General features: G+C 40.9%; 1 long non-coding RNA gene across 1 annotated transcript; it reads right to left on the bottom strand.

The window, feature by feature from the left end:
* Window positions 1-1,414: 1,414 nt before the first annotated feature.
* On the bottom strand, window positions 1,415-24,120 carry LOC121581578. The gene is made up of 4 exons (XR_006003228.2): window positions 23,973-24,120; window positions 22,620-22,734; window positions 4,663-4,715; window positions 1,415-2,003 (listed from the first exon to the last, which is right to left on the bottom strand). It is a non-coding gene; the product is annotated as an uncharacterized LOC121581578 (long non-coding RNA).
* Between the last annotated feature and the right edge of the window lie 1,274 nt (window positions 24,121-25,394).

Here is a 25,394-nt window from a genome sequence, read left to right as displayed (position 1 = left end):
GAGCAAAAAAGAGAGAGAAATAGAGAGATAAATAGATAGAGAGAGAGAGAGAGAAAGAGCGAGAGCAGAGAGAGAGAGAGAGAGAAAGCGAGAGAGATAAAGAGAGAGAGAGAGAAAGATAGAAAGAAGAGAGAGAGGGAGAGAGACAAAGATAGACTTCCCTGCTGGGACAAAGGACACACATTCCTAAGTACCCATCATGCTGAAAGAGCAGTCACCGCTCTCTATGGCTGAAGTATATAGTCTACTTAACAGTTTAGTTTAGTTTATAAAGCAAGTTTATAGAGGTATTGAATCGATGTGGACGTTTATAGAGCTATTGGATCAATGTCTTATTTATGTCAAGTACACATTTATTTGTCCTGCTAGGAAACACTACATGTGCTGGAGTAAAGGAATGAGAATGAGGCACAGATGTTTGGATCTCATAACATTTTATTTAGCAGTTATTATAAAATACTACATACACGTAAATCCAAACGTCAAATGTAAAATTTAATTCTTATACTGTATTTGTGTATGTGGGTGCGTGTGTGTCGTTGAAAAACTCAATCTTGGGTTGTGTGTGAGCTGAATTCATTATAGCAGAATATTTCTGCACACACCCCTTCGTCTATCGCACACACACACAAACGCACGCACACACACACAAATACAACAACACACTCACGCTACACACACACACTACACACACAGACACACACACAGGAAAGGAGCAGAACAGAACTCCAGCTGAGGAATGCTTTAGGCAGCAGCTTTACTGAGGGCCATTTCAGTAAGAGCTAACACAGCCAACTGTATAATTACACACAAACACACACACACACACACACACACACACATACACAGAGCTATCACAGCCCACTGTATAATTACACAAAAAAAGAGAGGATGAAATAGCTAAAGGAGAAGATACTCCAGATGATTACACATTCACTCGGCTTCCTTCCCCCTCGTTGCACACACAACCACCAATTAGAGGAGAGGAAGATGAGGATGAGGGAGCAGTCCCAGACAAAGACTCTATTTACGTCTCTCTCTCTCTCTCCACTGAAGACATCCAGAGCCAGGGCGAGAGAAAAGAGATGGAAAGAGAGAGAAAGGGGAAAACAAGAGATAAAATAAATAAAGAAATCAGAATGTGGTGCATCCAGGATGATCCGGCTGAGATATTCCATCCGATGTTAGTCAGGGAAAAACGGGGCCACAGTTGCACTCATTGTTCAGTGAGCTTTTTCACAGAGTCCAACCCAGCGACAGCAATGAATGTTGATTGTGACCTTTGGAGTTGAGGGGCCTTTGGAGAGGCTGGACTGGGGGACGAGATAGGAGAAAAAAATACTTGTGTGTGTGTGTGTGTGTGTGTGTGTGTGTGTGTGTGTGTGTGTGTGTGTGTGTGTGTGTGTGTGTGTGTGTGTGTGTGTGTGTGCGTGCGTGCTTGTAGTCAAAGAAAGAAAGATAGCCTGTGGCATGTGTGTGTTTGTACACATCCACCTCCCTCCAGGAGGTTTTCGTCCATCATAACCGCACCAATTCTTCAACTCTATTCTGAAGTGGTCAGGGCAGGCCACGGGGCACAGTCAACGGTCGATGGTTTTTATGTGATCCATACCAAACTCACCGACAGCGTTGAATGTTCACCGAGGCGAGCAGGACCGCAGTGAGTGCGTGAGTGTGAGCCGAGCTGACAGATGTATTTACTAAAGGCTAGGCCGAGGGGAGGGGACAGGACAGGAGGGAGACAGCGGGGGACAGGAGGGAGACACAGGTACATAGAATGATAGAATGACAGAATTAGTGCAGTGTCTACAGGGGTGGATGCACATTATAAATAAATATACAACCACAGTGCTCTTTTAGAGACATTGAAAAGTTGATTATATCTAGATATTCCCAAAACATTATAACCAATCAAAAAGCTGTGACACAACAAGAAAAGCAGGATCCATGGCATCTGTTCATTGACCGACAGGCCACACTGTCCGGAACATCCATAGAAGCACCTGAAATAGATAAAGTAGAAAATAAATCCATTAGTATGGCTGAATCAGTGTCAAGAAATGCAGTGTGAAAAAGCATTACAGATACTGTATAGACAGGGTTTGCTTATATTACTATCAATACAATGGGGGATGTGTCTACTCTAAAGTGGTATATGTTGTCTCGGGAGGTTGGAAAGAAGCAAAATGACTAATTTCCCTTCTCCACGAATGGACAAAGATATTCTATTGTTGGACTATTCTATTCTTCTGCTTGCACCCCTGGACACCCCATGTAAATTGAATCCCGGAGTTAGAATGATATTGTTGGAGAATGATATTGTTGGACCATTTCTCAGGCAGTCACAGTTTTAATAGATTTGCTGCATGGGGAACAATACAACAGACTCACACTGTGCTGTCCCCTGCAGTGAGACTGAGCTAGTGTGTGTGTGTGTGTGTGTGTGTGTGTGTGTGTGTGTGTGTGTGTGTGTTAGACATGTTTAACCATACTTGTGGAGAACAGAACTCCCAACAAGAATAGTAAACGAACAAAAATTCTACCAACTGGGGACATTTTACCAGTCCCCACAAGGAAAAAGGCTATTTCTAGGGGGGTTAGGGTTAGAATGCGTGTTAGGGTTAGAATTAGGGTTAGGGGTTAAAGGTTCAGTTTAGGGTTAGGAGTTAGGTTAAGGTTAGGGTTAGGGTTAGGTTTAGGGTTAGGGAAAATAGGATTTTGAATGGGTATCAATTGTGTATCCCCACAAGGTTAGTAAAATAAGACTGTGTGTGTGTGTGTGTGTGTGTGTGTGTGTGTGTTACGTGTGTGTACGTGTGTGCGTGTCTTTGTGTGCCTGTGTGTGTGTGTGTGTCTCCCAATCCCCTCGCGACTGAATACTCCCATTGTCATTGGCAGGTCATTGCTTGGTGGACAAACGACCTCTGCCAGCCTCTCGTCCAGCAAGACGGGCCGAGGCTGAGGTCATGATGCTACATGCTAATGCATTCATTCATCAATCTCTTTCATAGACTTAGAGTTGGCGTCATGGTGGATGCTAGCCTAGCGTGCCCACTGCTCTGGGAAACTCATTGACTGGGAGACTAACGTCATGCTAGCATGCTAGTAGCTTTACCACAATGGACGAATGATGGACTATGCTAATAGGCTAACAGTCTTGTTACCACACTTCACGAACTGGAGTATACGTCATACTTGCATGCTACCACTCTAACAATACTTTATGGATTGAGGTAATAACTGTTAATGGGATAATAATGCTAATATGGTTATCATTCTCCCTCTCTGACTATGACATAGTCTCTTTATACTAGAGCAGGCTTCTTATAAACGCTGACGAATGCTGTCACCAAAAAGTGGTCGTTTGCTAAGACCTCTGCGGCTTAAAAGACATTAAAACTTAAAGAACAGTACAGTGAGTGCAGGTTTTTTCATTTTTTCTCAACAGGCGAAGGGTTCTCTCTGAGAGAAATAACCCCATTCATTCACCATCCTTGATAAGAGGCCAGGATCAAGGCCTTATAATTAGACATAATAATATATATTACACACACACACAACAACACACTCAGACACACCCCCTTTGTCCCCTAATGAGACCTGAAATCCGAATCAGTCGCAGGGTGGAGAGACGGGAGAAAAACGGTTTCTCCATGGCAACCTCAGTGTCGACCAGGCATTTCTTAATCCCAACGTTCATTGTTGCGCCCTCAGAGGTGGGTGGGGGGCAGAGGGGAGGACCCCTATTCTACAGCTGAATGTTGCCATTGTGTGTGTGTGTGTGTGTGTGTGTGTGAAGGGGAGATCCTAGCTAACCCCTGCTGAATGAGGGGCCAAGCTGCAAGTCTCGACATTACACAGGGGGCACCGATTAGAGGGGATCACCCCCCCCCCCACACACACACACACACACACACACACACTTCTAAAACTATGTTGATGGAGAGGGAGATAAACTTCAGAAATAACTTCATAATTACACCATATGGCAAACAGCAGGGCTCTCTTTTGCGAAGCGCCTATTACAGTCCAACCCATGGTTTCTGCTTATTCACTTATGAATATGATAGTGTGTCTCTCTCTGCCTGTCTATACAGGACACTTTCCCTCTCAGACAAAAGAGCTTTAGAGGACGGGAGGGTGGAGAGAGGCGTCAGCTGATAGGCTAAATAAAAATACTCTATTTGTAGAGCAAAATAAATGTTGGCCACCTTGGAAAAACTCCACAGCTGCCACAAGATTGGCTTTCATTACATTTCAGGCAGGAAGGGAGCTATTTCTTTTTACTGTACTTCACTGTACGTGATACATATTGGCTTAATGAACTCAAGGCATAATGATAGTGTAACAGCTAAACCAGTGGATCTTTGCGGGTGTTATGCAAACAAAAACATATCTCTAAAATCAAGAATCAAAGGCATGTGTCACAGTGTGTCTTGTTACTATTGAATAATGACTGTACAGCCTATTGTGCTCTACAAAGCCAACCAATGCAAGAATGGGTATCTGCATGTTCAAGCCTTTATATTTTATGGGGCTGTTTCACAGACACAGATTAAGTCCTGGACAAAAAAAACAAGATAAATGTGCTTTATATTCCAGGACTAGGCTTAATCTGTGTCCGGGAAACCAGCCATATTTGTCTATCCTGGGAAGAATTACCTGAGTTTTAAATGTTCTTCATGGATTCTCAGATGGCTGATTCTTGTAGGAACCTAACGGGAAACACAGAGCAAAGGGAAACACAGAGCATAATATGAGCATTTCTGATCGAATGGGATCAAATCACCACGTTGTTTTATATTTAAGTGATGACCATCTTCTCCAACAATGTTACAGTATATCCAAGCAGGAAGTCATAAAAACACAGAGAATATACTTCTGACACACACATAGTACACACAACCACTCATCACATCCTAAAAAATAAATATAGAAACATTTGCCACCTTTTGGATGTAGTCTTTGAAAAATGACTTCTGTACTAATGGCCTCTAAAATATGTCCCATTACCCAAAACTATATTTGCCCCCTAAAATAGATTAAAAAAGAAATACACTGCATTGGCTACCCTTTTAGTACCCTCACACGAGTCAGAAAACTGCTTTTCTGCTGTGGAGTACCTTGTTACAGCCCCTTAAATATGTCCAACTACAGTGAACATTATATACTGAACAGTAGCCTTCATAATGCTTTCTTATCCACTTCTAGGCCTACTCAGAATGATTACATGTACTGCAGTCATTACAGTACAGGGCCATTATCAGATGGGGTGGAGAGAATGGTTCAGTGTGATGGTTGACTACCTAAAGAGGGTCTGGCCTTTGTAAACATGTGTTAGTGTTATTGCCTGTGACATAGCAGTATCAGTAACAAGCAGTAACACGATTACCCTCAAAATTGTTGTTTTTGTCAGATGTTTTAAGTAGTTGTAGTGAAGTGGCAACAGTAGCTATACTATAGGGCCAGTCGTTATTCCTGTGGCAAGACCAGGGCCCTGTTTTAGTTCAATCTACATTTGTTACCACTGTTAGGGAGTTTTTATCATACAGAATGACAAGGGCCAGTTTTTCTTGCCACAGGAAAAACGACTGGCCCTATAGTATAGCTACTGTTGCCACTTCACTACAACTACTTAAAACATCTGACAAAAACAACAATTTTGAGGGTAATCGTGTTACTGCTTGTTACTGATACTGCTATTTCCTGTCGTTGCTGCATCTGCTGAGTAGGATCGGCTTCTCACCTCATCCTCTTTCTCTTATCCTTTCTCTCTCTCTGAGCCCAGCAGGATTAAACTGAAGATAGATTTATCCTCACTCCTGTTTGAATATCCAATCACCTCTCACCATCACCATGAGGTGAGAAAGTTATTTTAGGCTCCATTCGTCAAATCAAAGCTGTGAAAATCAGATTTGCTCAGTCGTCTCATCCAAGCAGTAAAATGGGTAAAACTGTTAACGCTTGAGCCGCAATGGCTGGCATATATCAGAGGGAACAGAAAAGGGGAACTAGTCCATGTGTCTCTCAGTTACATCAGAGAACAGTGGGATAGTAGTGTCAGACAACCACAAAGTCTCCTATCTAGTCAAGTTACTTTGTTCGTAGTCTCTCCTTGAAGAGCCGCAGAGCACCATCTGAATGTGAATGTCCTCTTTCTTGAGGCCTCTCTCTGTAAATCCTCCTTATTGTCCTCAGCAACCTGAGGCTTTATTAAACAAAAGACATCACCAACTCTAACAACATGGCCGGTTCAGTCTTAAGCAGTAAGAAGTTATTAAACATGTTTCTTCTTCATTGACTGTGTGTAAGCCAGAGAGATTTGGGATTTGGGACCAAGGCTTTATGTATATACACTAACAGTCAAAAGTTTGGACACACCTACTCATTCAAGGATTTTTCTTTTTTACATTGTAGAATAATAGTGAAGACATCAAAACTATGAAATAACACATATGGAATCATGTAGTAAACCCAAACACTGTTAAACAAATAAAAATATATTTGAGATTTGAGATTCTTCAAATAGCCACCCTTTGTCTTGATGACAGCTTTGCACAATCTTGGCATTCTCTCAACCAGCTTCATGAGGTAGTCACCTGAAATGCATTTCAATTTACAGGTGTACCTTCTTAAAAGTTAATTTGTGGAATTTATTTCCTTCTTAATGCGTTTGAGCCAATCAGTTGTGTTGTGACAAGGTAGGGGTGGTATATAGAAGATAGCCCTATTTGGTAAAAGTCCATATTATGGCAAGAACAGCTCAAATAAGTAAAGAGAAACGACAGTCCATCATTACTTTAAGACATGAAGGTCAGTCAATGCGGAAAGTTTTAAGAGCTTTGAAAGTTTCTTCAAGTGCAGTCGCAAAAACCATCAAGCGCTGTGAGGAAACTGGCTCTCATGAGGACCGCCACAGGAATAGAAGACCCAGAGTTACCTCTGCTGCAGAGAATAAGTTCATTAGTTACCAGCCTCAGAAATTGCAGCCCAAATAAATGCTTCACAGAGTTCAAGTCACAGACACATCTCAACGTCAACTGTTCAGAGGGGACTGTGTGAATCAGGCTGCAAAGAAACCACTATTAAAGGACACCAATAATAAGAAGAGACCTGCTTGGGCCAAGAAACACGAGCAATGGACATTAGAATGGTGGAAATGTGTCCTTTGGTCTGGAGTCCAAATTTGAGATTTTTGTTTCCAACTGCCATGTCTTTGTGAGACACGATGTGGGTGAACGGATGATCTCTGCATGTGTAGTTCCCACCGTAAAGCATGGAGGAGGAGGTGTTATGGTTCAACAGGACAATGCCCCAACACACCTCCAGGCTGAGTAAGGGCTATTTTACCAAGAAGGAGAGTGATGGAGTGCTGCATCAGATGACCTGGCCTCCACAATCCCCAGACCTCAACCCAATTGAGATGGTTTGGGATGAGTCGGACGGCAGAGTGAAGGAAAAGCAGCCAACAAGTGCTCAGCATATGTGAGAACTCCTTCAAGACTGTTGGTAAAGCATTCCAGGTGAAGCTGGTTGAGAGAATGCCAAGAGTGTGCAAAGCTGTCATCAAGGCAAAGCGTGTCTATTTGTAGAATCTCAAATATAAAATATATTCTACAATGTAGAAAATAGTAGAAATAAAGAAAAACCCTTGAATGAGTAGGTGTGTCCAAACTTTTGACTGGTACTGTATATACAGTGGGGAGAACAAGTATTTGATACACTGCCGACTTTGCAGGTTTTCCTACTTACAAAGCATGTAGAGGTCTGTAATTTTTATCATAGGTACACTTCAACTCTGAGAGACGGAATCTAAAACAAAAATCCAGATAATCACATTGTATGATTTTTAAGTAATTAATTTGCATTTTATTGCATGACATAAGTATTTGATCACCTACCAACCAGTAAGAATTCCGGCTCTCACAGACCTGTTAGTTTTTCTTTAAGAAGCCCTCCTTGTTCTCCACTCATTACCTGTATTAACTGCACCTGTTTGAACTCGTTACCTGTATAAAAGACACCTGTCCACACACTCAATCAAACAGACTCCAACCTCTCCACAATGGCCAAGACCAGAGAGCTGTGTAAGGACATCAGGGATAAAATTGTAGACCTGCACAAGGCTGGGATGGGCTACAGGACAATAGGCAAGCAGCTTGGTGAGAAGGCAACAACTGTTGGTGCAATTATTAGAAAATGGAAGAAGTTCAAGATGACGGTCAATCACCCTCGGTCTGGGGCACCATGCAAGATCTCACCTCGTGGGGCATCAATGATCATGAGGAAGGTGAGGGATCAGCCCAGAACTACACGGCAGGACCTAGTCAATGACCTGAAGAGAGCTGGGACCACAGTCTCAAAGAAAACCATTAGTAACACACTACGCCGTCATGGATTAAAACCCTGCAGCGCACGCAAGGTCCCCCTGCTCAAGCCAGCGCATGTCCAGGCCCGTCTGAAGTTTGCCAATGACCATCTGGATGATCCAGAGGAGGAATGGGAGAAGGTCATGTGGTCTGATGAGACAAAAATAGAGCTTTTTGGTCTAAACTCCACTCGCCGTGTTTGGAGGAAGAAGAAGGATGAGTACAACCCCAAGAACACCATCCCAACCATGAAGCATGGAGGTGGAAACTTCATTCTTTGGGGATGCTTTTCTGCAAAGGGGACAGGACGACTGCACCGTATTGAGGGGAGGATGGATGAGGCCATGTATCGCGAGATCTTGGCCAACAACCTCCTTCCCTCAGTAAGAGCATTGAAGATGGGTCGTGGCTGGGTCTTCCAGCATGACAACGACCCGAAACACACAGCCAGGGCAACTAAGGAGTGGCTCCGTAAGAAGCATCTCAAGGTCCTGGAGTGGCCTAGCCAGTCTCCAGACCTGAACCCAATAGAAAATCTTTGGAGGGAGCTGAAAGTCCGTATTGCCCAGCGACAGCCCCGAAACCTGAAGGATCTGGAGAAGGTCTGTATGGAGGAGTGGGCCAAAATCCCTGCTGCAGTGTGTGAAAACCTGGTCAAGACCTACAGGAAACGTATGATCTCTGTAATTGCAAACAAAGGTTTCTGTACCAAATATTAAGTTCTGCTTTTCTGATGTATCAAATACTTATGTCATGCAATAAAATGCAAATTAATTACTTAAAAATCATACAATGTGATTTTCTGGATTTTTGTTTTAGATTCCGTCTCTCACAGTTGAAGTGTACCTATGATAAACATTACAGACCTCTACATGCTTTGTAAGTAGGAAAACCTGCAAAATTGGCAGTGTATCAAATACTTGTTCTCCCCACTGTATATTATAGGCAAATCACACGCCTGCCTCTTTCCTTTCTACAGCCAAACCACTAGCCTGGGTATCAGTCTCTTGGCTCAGGTTAAAAATAGTGCAAAATACAGGGAATAGAGTGTCAGTTCAGATTTGCATCACTGTAGCACTGTAAAACCTAGATCTGAAAGATCTCTAAGTTAGTATCTTCAGACATCTGTAGTGTCTGGCTCCGGATGGGGGCCACAAACAATCCGGTGGCGGTGAGACAGACAGAGAAGAGACCCAGACAGACAATTACTGTGCAGGTATGTCGGTTATATCCACCTAGGGCTGGCCAGAGGAAATGGAGGGGTTTATGATGTCATAAAAGAGGGCCAGACGAGAGGTCTCAAGGAACGGGTTGTCTCAGGACTGTAGGTTGTCTGTGACCAGAAAAGACTCCTGTGGTTTTACCTTCCCCAGGCTACTGAAACTGACACTGCACTGTGTACTGCTGCTACTGGGCAGGATCAACTATAGTAAAGTCTATGTCTGGCTTCAAAAACCTTTTGTGACCTTAGCGATACTGATGTGCTATACATAGTGTTTGATCATTAATACCCTTTGCAGTGGTGGAAAAAGTACCCAATTGTCATACTTGAGTAAAAGTAAAGATATTGTACCTTAATAAAAAATGACTCAAGTAAAAGTGAAAGTCACCCAGTAAAATACTACTTAAGTAAAAGTCTAAAAGTATTTCGTTTTAAATATACTTAAGTATCAAAAGTAAATGTAATACAAAATATATACTTAAGTTTCAAAAGTAAAAGTATAAATAATTTCAAATTGCTTATATTAAGCAAACCAGACAGTTAGTTTTTAGTTTTTTTATGGATAGCCAGGGGCACACTCCAACACTCAGAAATAATTTACAAATGAAGCATTTGTGTTTAGTGAGTCCGCCAGACCTGAGGCAGTAAGGATGATCTGCGATGTTCTCTTGATAAGTGTGTGAATTGGACACTTTTCCTGTGCTGCTAAACACTCAAAATGTAATGAGTACTTTTGGGTGTCAGGGAAAGATGTATGGAGTAAAAGGTACGTTGTTTTCTTTAGGAATGTAGTGAACTAAAAGTAAAAGTTGTCAACAAGTAAAGTAAAGTACAGATAACCCAAAAAACTACTTAAGTAGTACTTTCAAGTATTTGTACTTAAGTGCTTTACACCACTGACTGACCCTTTGTTGTTTCTTAGTGTGCAACCAAACATTGCTTACATGTTGTTATCTTCCCATCCAACCAAGCAGGTGCTAAAATCCTCTTCATTTTGAACTCACTCCTTACAGTTGCAACCACAAGAAAACAAAAACAATAGCTCTTTGAGAAGAATCTTAAGCTAAAGAGTGAACATCTGTGGGGCAGGAACCTGAACAGGTCGATGCTAATACTAACATCTATTGATGACACCTGTTTCGTGCCCGACAGAAAACCCTAGACAACTCCACATAGCATTCTAAAGGCAAAATGCTACGTACACCTCTCTCTCTCTCTCTCTCTCTCTCTCTCTCTCTCTCTCTCTCTCTCTCTCTCTCTCTCTCTCTCTCTCTCTCTCTCTCTCTCTCTCTCTCTCTCTCTCTCTCTCTCTCTCTCTCTCTCTCTCTCTCTCTCTCTCTCTCCATTCAATTCAATTCAATTTAAATTCAAGGGGCGTTATTGGCATGGGAAACATACAGTGGCTTGCGAAATTTATTCACCCCCCTTGGCATTTTTCCTATTTTGTTGCCTTACAACCTGGAATTAAAATGGATTTTTTGGGGGTTTGTATCATTTGATTTACACAACATGCCTACCACTTTGAAGATGCAAAATATTTTTTATTATGAAACAAATAAAAACTTGAGCATGCATAGTCAATACTTTGTAGAGCCACCTTTTGCAGCAATTACAGCTGCAAGTCTCTTGGGGTATGTCTCTATAAGCTTGGCACATCTAGCCTCTGGGATTTTTGCCCAATCTTCAAGGCAAAACTGCTCCAGCTCCTTCAAGTTGAATGGGTTCCGCTGGTGTACAGCAATCTTTAAGTCATACTACAGATTCTCAATTGGATTGAGGTCTGGGCTTTGACTAGGCCATTCCAAGACATTTAAATGTTTCCCCTTAAACCACTAGAGTGTTGCTTTAGCAGTATGCTTAGGGTCACTGTACTGCTGGAAGGTGAACCTCCGTCCCAGTCTCAAATCTCTGGAAGACTGAAACAGGTTTCCCTCATTCCTTCAATTCTGACCAGTTTCCCAGTCCCTGCCGATGAAAAACATGGATGGTGTTCTCGGGGTGATGAGAGGTGTTGGGTTTGCGCCAGATATAGCGTTTTCCTTGATGGCCAAAAAGCTCAATTTTAGTCTCATCTGACCGGAGTACCTTCTTCCATATGTTTGGGGAGTCTCCCACATTCCTTTTGGCGAACACCAAACGTGTTTGCTTATTTTTTTCTTTAAGCAATGGCTTTTTTCTGGCCACTCTTCCATAAAGCCCAGCTCTGTGGAGTGTACGGCTTAAAGTGGTCCTATGGACAGATACTCCAATCTCCGCTGTGGAGCTTTGCAGCTCCTTCAGGGTTATCTTTGGTCTCTTTGTTGCCTCTCTGATTAATGCAATCCTTGCCTGGTCCATGAGTTTTGGTGGGCGGCCCTCTCTTGGCAGGTTTGTTGTGGTGCCATATTCTTTCCATTTTTTTTTTTTATAATGGATTTAATGGTGCTCCGTGGTATGTTCAAAGTTTCTGATATTTTTTTATAACCCAACCCTGATCTGTACTTCTCCATAACTTTGTCCCTGACCTTTTTGGAGAGCTCCTTGGTCTTCAAGGTGCTGCTTGCTTGGTGGTGACCCTTGCTTAGTGGTGTTGCAGACTCTGGGGCCTTTCAGAACAGGTGTATATATACTGAGATCATGTGACACTTAGATTGCACACAGGTGAACTTTATTTAACTAATTATGTGACTTCTGAAGGTAATTGTTGCACCAGATATTATTTAGGGGCTTCATAGCAAAGGAGGTGAATACATATGTACGAACCACTTTTCCGTAATTTTTTTTAAATAATTTTTTGAAACAAGTTATTTTTTTCATTTCACTTCTCCAATTTGGACTATTTTGTGTATGTCCATTACATCAAATACAAATACACATTTATATTACATGTTGTAATGCAACAAAATAGAAAAAGCGCCAAGGGGGATGAATACTTTTGCAAGGCACTGTATGTTTACATTGCCAAAGCAAGTGAAATAGATAATAAACAAAAGTGAAATAAACAATCAAAAATGTACAGTAAACATTACACTTACAAAAGTTCCAAAATAATAAATACATTTCAAATGTCATATTATGTCTATATACAGTGTTGTAACGATGTGCAAATAGTTAAAGTAAAAAAGGGAAAATAACTAAACATATATATAGGTTGTATTTACAATGGTGTTTGTTCTTCACTGGTTGCTCTTTTCTTGTGGCAACAGGTCTCAAATCTTGCTGCTGTGGTTGCACACTGTGGTATTTCACCCAATAGATATTGGAGTTTATCAAAATTGGATTTGTTTTCAAATTCTTTGTTGGTCTGTGTAATCTGAGGGAAATATGTGTCTCTAATATGGTCATAAATTCGCCAGGAGGTTAGGAAGTGCAGTTCAGTTTCCACCTCATTTTGTGGGCAGTGTGCACATAGCCTCTCTCTCTCTCTCTCTCTCTCTCTCTCTCTCTCTCTCTCTCTCTCTCTCTCTCTCTCTCTCTCTCTCTCTCTCTCTCTCTCTCTCTCTCTCTCTCTCTCTCTCTCTCTCTCTCTCTCACACTGACACAAAATCACACATAGACACAAACACACACACTCACGGGGCTTGTTAAAAAGGGAAACAGAGAAAGGGGGCTATTTGTTCTACAAGCTCTACAAGAAGGTTTCCCATTGTAAAAAGGAGTGGCTGCACGGCCCCTGTTTCCTTTCATCCCTCTCCTCAAGGCCCTCCCTTTGTCTGGCGGAGGATGGACGGAACTATGGGCTGCCGTGCTACGCTGGTCAAAGACCCCGGAGCTACTACCACTACTGGCACAGTGGGAATAAATAACAAGAAGAGGAGGAGTAGAGGAACGAGGGAAGTGTGTGTGTGTGTGTGTGTGTGTGTGTGTGTGTGTGTGTGTGTGTGTGTGTGTGTGTGTGTGTGTGTGTGTGTGTGTAGGAAGCGAGAACAGCTGTAGAGGGAAGAGCTTGTGAAATTAAAGCTGTTATTAAATCTAAAGAAGTTATGGTAGGAGGAAGAAGAGAAGGAAGGGTGGGGGGCTTGGATGAGGGAAACACTCTAGTACATGTAGATCATGGGACCATGTCATCTGAAAAGAATGACAACGAATGATAGAGGAGGTCCAGATTTAAGACTATGGCCTGGTGTATTTTGAGGGGCCTTTCTTCATGTAAAGAAATGCTTTTTGTGTCACTTATGAATGGCCAAATGTACCTTTTCTTACAGTAAAAATGCACCATTCTTGCCCAAGTAATCTCTCTTTTTCGCTCTCTCTCTCAGACCCACCCACACACACGTACTCTCTCTCTAGTTATGAGTGTCACTGAGGACATTGAGGGTGAAAGAGGGGAGTCAAACGTTATTTTTCTTCTTTCGTTTCTGCACTTTCCTGCCAGCTCAGCAGTACCAAAGGAGCTTGTGAAACCAGGAGGGTTGAAACTCCTCCCTCAACCACCAACTGAATGTCTGACTGAATGTAAAGCTTTACAGTGTAGAAGTTATAGCCAGCTGTCTTGGCTACGATACTGTACTGTAACACCTCATAAAGTAACATACAGACAGAGCTATGCAGTAAGACAAGGGAAATGAGAGGCAAACAAGGACAAATGGGGGCCTACAAGGTTGTTCTACCACTGGAATGAAACAAATAGAATCTATATTGATACTAAAACTAAACCTCACTGCTTAACAGAAACATAGACGGCTTCCTATTAAAATGTCAAGATCTGTAAACATTTTTACATTTAGAAAGTTTGTAACATAGCAGACGCTCTTATCCAGAGCAACTTACAGCAGTGAGTGCATACATTTCCATACCGGTCCCCTTGTGGGAATCAAACTCACAACTGTGGCATTGCAAGCGCCATGCTCTACCAACTGAGCCACACGGGACCCTGAGCAACACATCTGCAGCATCACTTCATTTACAGGCAGAGGCTTTCTATCTGCTCCAGAGTGAATATTCAAGATGCCCATTAGTATACTTGGTAAAAGTGTGCAGGGAAAACATTGAGTATGGAATTAGGGCAAGTGACCTAAAACTAAAACGTCACTAAAAGGGTTCTTGACTTCTGGTTTCCCCCTGTACTCCAACCCAAGTTTATTTTTGAATCATCCACAAAGAATGCCTGTCATTTCCTGGCATTCCTGCTTCCATATGAAATCCCCTGTTTCTTTTGAAACAATGGGAGAGATTCAAAACTTTCCAAAGGGAATTTTCTCCAATGGTGACAGTATTATATACTCTGATTCCAGTACTATACTCTGATAATCAGTACTGACTAACAGGGCCTATATTTTACCTATTGGAGTTCAGATGCTTGTCTGATAACTTTATCTCATTAAATGGTAGTCTTACAGAACGAGTATCCTGCAGGGATGATCATGGAAAAGGGAGAGTAGTTACAAGGCTTGCCTTGAATCTCCATGACCTAACTGATCAGCAGCTCTGTGTCCCTTTATTTTAAATGCTGAACATTGGTGGCTCCAGGTTGTCGTGAGAATAACTATCCATTATTCCACCATTTTGCCTTTACTGTATCTCTGCTATCTGTTTTTGTTGCATTACGCAGACTTATGTAGTGTCTCTCAGTTCATTCAGTGTCATACCATAAGGTGTCAAGGGGAATGAAAGGTGATGCTCACACACTGCAACAGTTTTAGAGTCAGTTTTAGAGAGCAGATGTTTTCAGACACAACTTAGCCGGGTTCCGCCAGGTGGGAGGGGTGAGGAGCCGGTGAGTTGAGAGGTGAGGGGGTGTGTGGGGTAATTGGGTTGGTGGGGGTACCTCTAACCCCCTGATCATGGGTCAGTGGGCCCTGGGGAATAGCCAGGTCTTACCTGTTATACAGGTCATTTGTAAAATCAATTTAGGAGGCTCTCACACACACGCATGGGCGAGCGCGCACACACACATGCACACAATTGTTCAGTTATCTGAGATATTCCATTTTCATACTGACCCTAACAGCTTTACAATAAAGGGACCAATGGTCAAAAGTTAAATGCCACGATTTGACCAACCAGCTCCTGGGAACCGGAGCGATGACACAGGAGGGACACCTGGCTAGCTGTAGGGGTAGACCTGAGAGTTACCTCAGCCCATTGTGTAGACAAGAGGTCAGAGGTGACACAGTCATCTATACTGACGTGGAGGCTGAAGCCCCAGGTGCAGTGCAGTGGTTCATCCATTACCTCAACTCATTAATTTACCTGAACCCTTAGCCCCCCTCTAAACACTCCAACTACTATAAGCCATGTTAGGCCTTAGATAGAGAGGGTTGTGAAGTAAAAAAACAACACCTAGTAGGTTAAATTTGATGGATTAATTCCATGATTAATTGTTATACTATGGTTATAGCATCCCTGGATACTGGAAATATCACATTTTTCTTCACAATTGTTTAAATGTAATGTGAAGCCTTGTTTCACTCCTGAGGGATAGTGTGAATATACAAAGGAAGAACATAATAAATTAGCTCATTGCCACTGACTGCTTCAATACTGTACGTAGAGTACAGTACAGTTTTCTCCAAGGAGCTTCCTGTTGTTTTTCTATCTCTTCCAGATGACTAGATGACGGTGATTGATTTTATTTTTCATCTGTTTAAATGATTTGGTTTGGGGTAGAAAGCCCAATGAGGAGGAAGTGTGTGTTTCATATCCTTCCTATGAACTGTGGACACACACAGGGGCATGTGAGGTAAGGAGGGGTATGTCTTCAATCATGTGATCATGTAATGGTTAAGCAATGATCACACGTTAACAAATTAAAACAGCACAAAAATTACAGAATAGTCTTTATGGGAAGAATTTAAATAAATAAATAAAAACATCTACAGTAATTCAGTTGTTTTCTTGTGATTCTATCCAAAATGTAATCCACGACATTGATCCAGATAAGGACATAATTTACCTACAAATAAAGGGTTTATATTCATTCTAAATATTCATTGACAGTTTGATGGACTCTCCATCTATCAAATTCCCTAAGTTCTCTACTCTCCCTGTTGTGATTAGAGAATGCACATTGAAACTCAGCACACATATTAGGCCTATTTACTGTACCTCCAGTGGGAAAGATGCTGATCCATCATTCACCACAGTGGGAAAGGAGATAAGCCTCCTTCTCTCCACTCTCCAGGAGGAAGACAGGATGGGATCATCCAAATATCAAATTGAACCCTTTTATATAATATATCCTGCCCGTTGAAAACCATTTCCCCTCAAAGCAAAATTAAAGCCCCCACATGAAGGCACATGCACACACACCGTAAAAAATGACACTTCGGATCAACCTAAAAAAAATTGCGTCAACTGGTTACAAGTAAATTAGTTCGTTTTTTTCTATTGAAAAAAAACGACATTTGTCTAAACAAAATATATGATTCAATGCCAAATGTTATATTTTATTATTAACAAACCTATATTTCAAGTTGAAACCTACTGTATTTCTTTCAACACTCAACTTACTTTTCCCCTTTGATTAAACCTAATAAATAACATACAGTGCCTTCAGAAAGTATTAACACCCCTTGACTTTCCACATTCTGTTGTGTTACAGCCTTCATTTTAAATTGATTAAATTGAGGTTCTGTGCCACTGTCCTACACACAATACCCCATAATGTCAACGTGGAATTAGGTTTTTAGAAATGTTCAGAAATGTATTAAAAATGAAAAGTTGAAATTTCTTGAGTCAAAAATAATTCAACCCCTTTGCTATGGCAAGGCGAAATATGTTCAGGAGGAAATATTTGCTTTAACAAGTCACATAATAAGTTGCATGGACTCACTCTGTGTGCAATAATAGTGTTTAACATGATTTTTGAATGTCTACCTCATCTCTGTACCCCACACATACAATTATCTATAAGGTCCCTCAGTCGAACAGTGAATTCCAAATACAGATTCAACCACAAAGACCAGGGAGGTTTTCCAATGGTTTGCAAAGAAGGGCACCTATTGGTAGATGGGTAAACATTTAAAAAAATATCCCTTTGAGCATGGTGAAGTTATTAATTACACTTTGGATGGTGTATCAATACACCCAGTCACCACAAAGATACAGGAATCCTTCTTAACTCAGTTGCTGGAGAAAAAGGAAACCGCTCAGGGATTTCACCATGAGGTCAATGGTGACTTTAAAACAGTTACAGAGTTTAATGGCTGTAATAGGAGAAAACTGAGGACAATGTAGTAGTTACTCCTCAATACTAGCCTAATTGACAGAGTGAAAAGAAGGAACCCTATCCAGAATAAAAAATATTACAAAACATGCATCCTGTTTGCAATAAGGCACTAATGTAAAACTGCTAAAAATGTGGCAAAGAGATTAACTTTATGTCCTGAATACAAACCATTATATTTGGGGCAAATCCAACACAACATATCACTGAGTACCACTCTTCATATTTTCAAGCAAGAGGCCAATGGGGACTTTAAAACAGTCACAGAGTTTAATGGCTGTGATAGGAGAAAACTGAGGATGGATCCACAACATATTTTCAAGCATAGGAGTGGCTGCATCATGTTATGCGTATGGTTGTCATCGGCATGGACTAGGGAGTTTTTTAGGATAAAAATAAACTAAATACAGCTAAGCAAAAGCAAAATCCTAGAGGAAAACCTGGCTCAGTCTGCTTTCCAACAGACACTGGGAGACAAATTCACCTTTCAGCAGGACAATAACCTAAAACACAAGGCCAAATATACACTGGAGTTGCTTACCAAGATCACATTGAATGTTCCTGAGTGGCCTAGTTACAGTTTTGACTTAAATCGGCTTGAATGACTATGGCAAGACTTGAATATGGCTCTCAAGCAATGATGAACAACCAACTTGACAGTGCTTGAAGAATTTTACGAAATATATATTGTGCAAATATTGTACAATCCAGGTGTGCAAAGCTCTTTGAGACTTGATTGATGCCAAAGGTTATTCTAACATGTATTGACTCAGGGGTGTGAATACTTATGTAAATGACATTTTCTGTATTTCATTTTCAACATGTTTTCACTTTGTCATTATGGGGTATTGTGTGTCGATGGTGAGAAAAAATATATATTTAATCCATTTTGAATTCAGGCTGTAACAAAACAAAATGTGGAATAAGTCATGGGATATGAATACTTTCTGAAGGCACCGTAAATACAAACTAATATATACACAACCCATTTTTTCATAGATTTTTCACTTTGGAATTACCTATCCAAATTTCTTCGATTGGGTTACAAGCAATTCAGTCAATTTCCTGTTAATCAAGATATGAAGCTGGTTTCATAATTTGAAATAATGACTCCAAACACTTTCTTTACATAAAACTTTCACATTAACTGGTTACAATATTGTAACCAAATGGTGACCATCTCATCAATGGAAATCTTTCCAGGCTCTTTAGTAGTGATGTTGCGTTTGATACCGGAGCTCAGAGGCATGCGTTGAAATCGCTAAGCAGTTTACTTATCACTTTATCAGAAGCATGTGATCAATGATGTCTGAAGCTTTGTTTTGTCGAACAACCAACTGATTGGTTTGGTATTGGTTTCGGTAGAAGACAAAAAAGCTACCCTGAGCATGCGCTACGGCTTGTGTGACATTATCTATAATAATTTGGCTGTTCTAAATTCTTTGGACCAGCAGGTGCCACTAGTGTTCACTGTGTTGATCAAAGCCTCAAGTAATAAACCTATTTTTGACACAATTGGCTGAAAATGCTCAATGCTTCAGCACGCTTTGTTTTCCATCACTACTCTTTATGCCCCGATCACACCTAGAGACTCATTGCGCAAAATGGTACGCAGCATCATCTGGATATGTGTGCAACCAAAGTTCAACATTCACCTTCTGCTACCATTTCTGTCAAGCCGTCTACGCATATAATTTGATGCATACGTTTAATAAATTCAACGTATGCAAAACACAGAATGCACTGCAACTGCCTCTGCAACGCAATGCTGCAAGTTAAACGCAGTGTTCCATTGGAAATTAACCTCTTAAGGATCAGACCCTTTTTTTCAATTATCGCATAAAATGACATACCCAAATCGAACTGCCTGTAGCTCAGGACCTGAAGCAAGGATATGCATATTCTTGATACCATTTGAAAGGAAACACTTTGAAGTTTGTGGAAATGTGAAATTAATGTAGGAGAATATAACACATTGGATCTGGTAAAAGATAATACAAACATTTTGTTTTTTTGTTCCATGCAAGAGAAAGGCCACAATATAATATTGCAGTTTAGGCGCAATTTAGATTGTGCCACTAGATGGCAGCATTGTGTGTGCAAAGTTTCAGATTGATCAGTGAAGCATTGCAATACAGGACTATTTTGTATCAAGTCTGCCCAAATGTGCCGAATTGGTCAATTAATACATTTTCAAGTACATAACTATAGAGAACATACAAAAATCATATGGTAATACAAAATGTACGTTTACACACTCCCAGGAATGTCATACATGATGGCTCATTAGTTTATACACTAACTTTCACACATCGCATCCAGATGGCCGGGAGGGGTGGGTGTGGAGCCAGAGACAGCACGGGTTCAAACTGTAGAACCCAATTCCTACATTTGAATATAAAAATAGATTTTAGCAAACAAAACTATGCTACATTTTATCTCTGTGACCCTTAGGATGACAAATCAGAGCAAGATTACATTATTTACCTTCAGAGGTGAATATATCAAACCAAGTGCCGTGTTGTTGTGCACTCTCCTCAAACAATAGCATAGTATTTTAATGCCCATGATTTTGGAATGAGATGTTCGACAGGTAGGTGTCCACATACTTTTGATCATGTAGTGTATCACAGTACTTACGCAGATATAATTTAAGCTTCAGTGCTGGCAGTGAACATATAATCCCCCCAAAAAATTTACAGAACACATTAAGTGGAATGACATTCACAGTCACGGGTGGCCAAAAAGAACAAACAAAAGCCACACCCCCAATAGGCCTCCAACTTTTCGAATAGGCTGCCGCCGCTTCATTGCACCCACTGCTATGCAATGCAAAAACACATGAGTGGTTGAGAGCAATTTAGAAGCTTTCATTCAATTTTAAAAAATCACATTGATCTGTCAAATTCACTATTTGATTTCAGACAAATTGAATAGAATAGGTTGAACGAACCAAAGCGAAATTTTGGATCATACCAATCAGAAAAAGCACTTCAGATGAACAACAGTGCCGTCCCACTTTTTACAGTGCATGCATGCACAAACACACAGGCACGCATGTAAACACACACACACACACACAAACACACACACACTGCTCCTCTACATCTCGAATAATTAGGATGTCCTGCTCTGTCGTTTCTGTGCAGACAATAGACGAGGCTAAAATGAATTATGTGTAACTTAGCCCAGAGAGGAGAGAGGAAGTAAGGATACAGTATCTCAGACCATCATCTCTGCACCAATCAATATCCTTTACTCACTCTGGCCTGCTCTGGCCAGTTCCAAATAACAATAATACATCCACCACCACTGCACGTAGTAATAGCTCACATTTGTGTACTGTTCTGTACTATGTTACTTACTGCTATAAATACAGAGTAATTTTCATTATGTGTAGCATAATGTACTGTCAACAATAGAATAGCCATTACCACAATAAAAGACTTGTCATACTGGCATGCATGCATTTTTTCATCAAAGTTTATATGGAAACACTCCACACATTAAACATCTTGCTGCCACGAAGCATCTCTACCCAGATGTCAGAAGAATGTATGCAGATTGCCTCATTAACCTGCATGTAGGCACAGAGAGAGGAATCCCAGCAGTTTGTATGAGATTTCAAAAAGCATCACAAGCATTGCAGGCATTGTAGTCAATGTATAAAGCAATAGGGTTGCTGATAAAAATGCATCTAAATAAGCAACTTTAGTCTAGACTAATAGCTAACAGATTCAAATTTCAGAGACATGAATGGATTGGCAAGAATTCATAAAACCACAAATGTGAATTTCTGCGTTTCTTTCTACATTTTGAAGTGAGTAGGCTACAGAGTCAGACAGATGGTAACAAAACAGTAGCCTAATAACCCGTAGCATATCAGTTCAAATCCCGCAATTAGAGCGCAACATGGGTCCTATTTTGCCTCCAATCTCAAACACTTTGGGGGACACGCAGTGCACAAGAAGCTCCCCTCCTTGTACGTGGGCATTTTGTCAACTACAATCATTAATTCATGAAAGTATTGTACCCTAAGGCTCTTCTTTGATTTGATCTAGCCTTACACAAAAAAAAAAAAAATGGAGGACCTTACTGAGTCTGCGTAGGTGTGCCTGCCGCTCCACCGCTCTGCGGCCTATGCGGTGCACCAACTAGAGAACATTGCGCGCTGACCTGTGACTGTGCTGTAATGGGGATGGGAGGGAGGGGGTGGTCACTGCTTGGTTCCCAGACAGACCAAGGGAGGGGAGGCTCTGTTGATCATTAGTCTGGGCTTCAGGTGTCTCTCCTCTGCTTGGCTGGGCTGCGGTTGGTCGGGGGAGGTGTATGATGTATACTGTAGACAAAGCTGGTGTGTCCAAACCATGAGGCTCTCTACATTTCACATTTACATTTTAAAGGTTTGCCTTTATTATGGCCGTGATAAACTCTTGTTATGGATGGTATGGTTAATTTAAATCCTATAGAAGCCCATTCCGGACCCATTTTTACAAAAATGTCAATACTATCTCAAGATTTCTAGATACTATCTCATAATTCCAAAATGTCTAGATGCTAGCTCAAAATTATGACATACTAAGTTGAAATTTCGAGCTACGTAACAAAAAAATTAAAGATACTTTCTCAAAACTTATAGGACATGTTTCTTCATTTGTAACATTGTGTGGTAATTTCAGAGGTGTCATCACAGGAGTGTTTTCCTGGGGCCCAGAGTTTTTCCTGGTAGGCTAACCTAACCAGGTAGGCTAACCTAACCAGGTAAAACTCCAGACCCTAGTTGTAGTTATGACATAGTAATAAATCAGCTGTAAAACGGTTTTATATGGGCTATGATGGGACCAGATTGTTTCTAATCAGTTCATATGCTTCTCTAGCTTACCTGCAGCTGTGGTTGTTATCAGTAGGCTACAGTTGATCAGACTGAAGCACAGATTAAGTGTTGGGGCAAATGCCGGCTCGCCACACGTTTGCCAGCTGCTCTGCTGTGCCGATCTCTGCAACATGGATAGATGGAAATAATGCTACAAATGAATAAACAAATACTTTATGTATGTTCTACTATCTCAAAATGTCGAGTTAGTATCTCGAAATTTCGAGTCATTCTCTCCACATTTTGAATTACAGTATGTATCTCGAAATTTCTGCTTAGTATCTCAACATCTTTAGATAGTTTCTCCACATTTTGAGATACTATCTATTTTTGTGTGTTGACACTATCCAACAAATTATCATATCTCGAAATGTTGAGATAGTACAGACATTAAAAAACAATTGTGGCGGGAATGAGCTTCCATAAAATCCAATGCCCATTGTGCCAGACGGGTTTAATGTAACTCCTGTACCGCACATCTGTATTCTGTAAACTGATAGCTTCCAGAGTTCACACCATGATTAGAATGCTGGAGTTTCTCCGACTCAATTGCAACCCGCACTTTGAGACGAGAAAAATATAGCCTACTTATTCAAACAAAGGTTGAAGTTGAAATGAATGTTGATTTATTTGATTAGATTAAACCGAAACAAACAGAGAAAAACTTTCTACATATGGGCCTAAGCATAATAAGCTAATCCAGAACTTTACGAAACAGTTGCATTGGTCGATGTGCGCAGATGTGCCAGAATCTTTATAAAATAGTGAGCAATTATTTGGACATACAGTATAAGGTATAGGCAGCATAGGCTTCATATTGTTCGAAAAAAAATGTTGGCCAGGTTGGATTCACGTACCCTGATGTAATTTCGAGACGTGCTCACGAGTTGTCCCGGTTCTTTATAGCCGCCAATACAATAACGGGAACTCGAGCGTGCAGATCCCAGACCGGCGGGCGGATATGCACCCTTCTAGAGGTCACCGAGTTTAAGCGCACTTATTAATTTATTTATTAATTAAATGAAGTGCTAAACCGATCAGACTCCATGGTTAACGGTTAATTCATTTTAACAGATCGTTTTATTGTATGGGTATAGCTTAGTCATTTTCTCTAAACGATAATGTAGCTTCAGAGAAGGCGGTGTGCGTAAAACGCACGGAAACCGTAACTATTCTGCATTCATTATAAACAATAGCCTACAATATGTTATTTTTATGATTTCTGGATACAAACAATATTCTACATGATTTGGAATATGTTTATATTGATTTTTTCATTCGAAACATGCATATAAATGTACTTGAAAAGAAACAAAAAACATTGAAAAATATAGGCACCAAATAAATTATTGCAATACTTACGAATCATTTCCATTCCTGCAAAGCAGCTGGATGAAAGCTCCTTTAAAAAATATATGTTATTTGATATTGAGCATCAATTCTCAACTGTAGACGGATTCCTTGAAGTCTGCCACAGTGGCATTCTCACTGCATCCCATCGCGTAGTATGTCTGTGATGCCCACGTCTGAATCGAAGTCCACCCGGCCTGTGCTGAGACAAGAGGGAGGCAATTCAGGTCACATGGCTCAACAGGACTGTCATGATTGGATGAGACACTATGGTTTAATAAAATATCTGTTTCTCATTGGACAAGTAGCGGGGAAGGCGAGGGGGAGTCTGGGGCACTTCGTGCGTAATGAATTCGTGGAGAGAAATCGGGTGGGGTGATGTGAATATATTAATAGAAACATAGAATAGAGAATATATTACTGTAGGTATGACTCACGAGATTCTGCAATCCATACATTTTCATCATTCCATCTCTTCTATAAACGCATCTTTAAAAGTCCCTTGGATGTAATCCCTGTGGATAAAATTCATGTGATTGAGGTTACAGAAATAAAGTTAATACTGACCTAAATAATATAGGCTGTGCAGAGAATTGCAATATTTAGCAACATTTCTAGTGAGAAATTGAAAGATGAGCCAAATATATTTTGAGTAGGCCAAAATCAGGAGCCTTCTAGAATCTATAAATTCATAGGCCACAGAAAATAAAATAATACAGAAAAGAAAGTCAGGATGTTGAAATGTATTGAACAGTTGATGGAATATTTTAGTGTTTTGCACCAGTTGGCCCATATGATGTACTGTCAAGGGAAGGAGAGTATGTCTGTGTCAGTGGTTGAGTGTGTAAAAGTGCAAAAGATAATGTGCATATGGAAGATTGGTGGGAAATGTTGCATGGATAATTCTGACTTCAGATCCTCCGGGGCTCTTAGTGCTCAGCCAAATTGATACTCCTCAAAGCATTCTCATGTTACCTCTCAGCACTCTTATGATGCGTCACTTTGACAGGGTCAAGGGTAAAGGAGCTGTGAATGAGTGTCACATACCAGATTTTCTTCTCTGCTTTTGTATGGTATTTGTGAGGTGAGGGTGGATGCAAAACTGCTTTTCTAACTCTGAAGGTACAGTATCACTCACAATGCTCTCTCTTATTCATTTGCTCTCTCTCTCTCTCTCCACACACACACACACACACACACACACACACACACACACACACCACACACACACACACACACACACACACACACACACACACACACACACACCCACACACACACATAACCTTTGGTGTGGTATAGCCTGCTTAGTGAATTAGGGGTGGGGAGACAGCTATAACAGACATAGGGATAATCCTAATAACCTCATGGGGTCTCTGTAGCTAAAACGCTACTTTCACTGGTAGCCATGGTGATCCAACACATTTCAACACA

The sequence above is a fragment of the Coregonus clupeaformis genome, chromosome 14, assembly GCF_020615455.1.
Source record: "Coregonus clupeaformis isolate EN_2021a chromosome 14, ASM2061545v1, whole genome shotgun sequence".
NCBI classification, from domain to species: Eukaryota; Metazoa; Chordata; class Actinopteri; order Salmoniformes; family Salmonidae; genus Coregonus; species Coregonus clupeaformis.
Note: the sequence above shows the minus strand (reverse complement) of the source record. Positions and strands in the feature narration are given on the sequence as shown.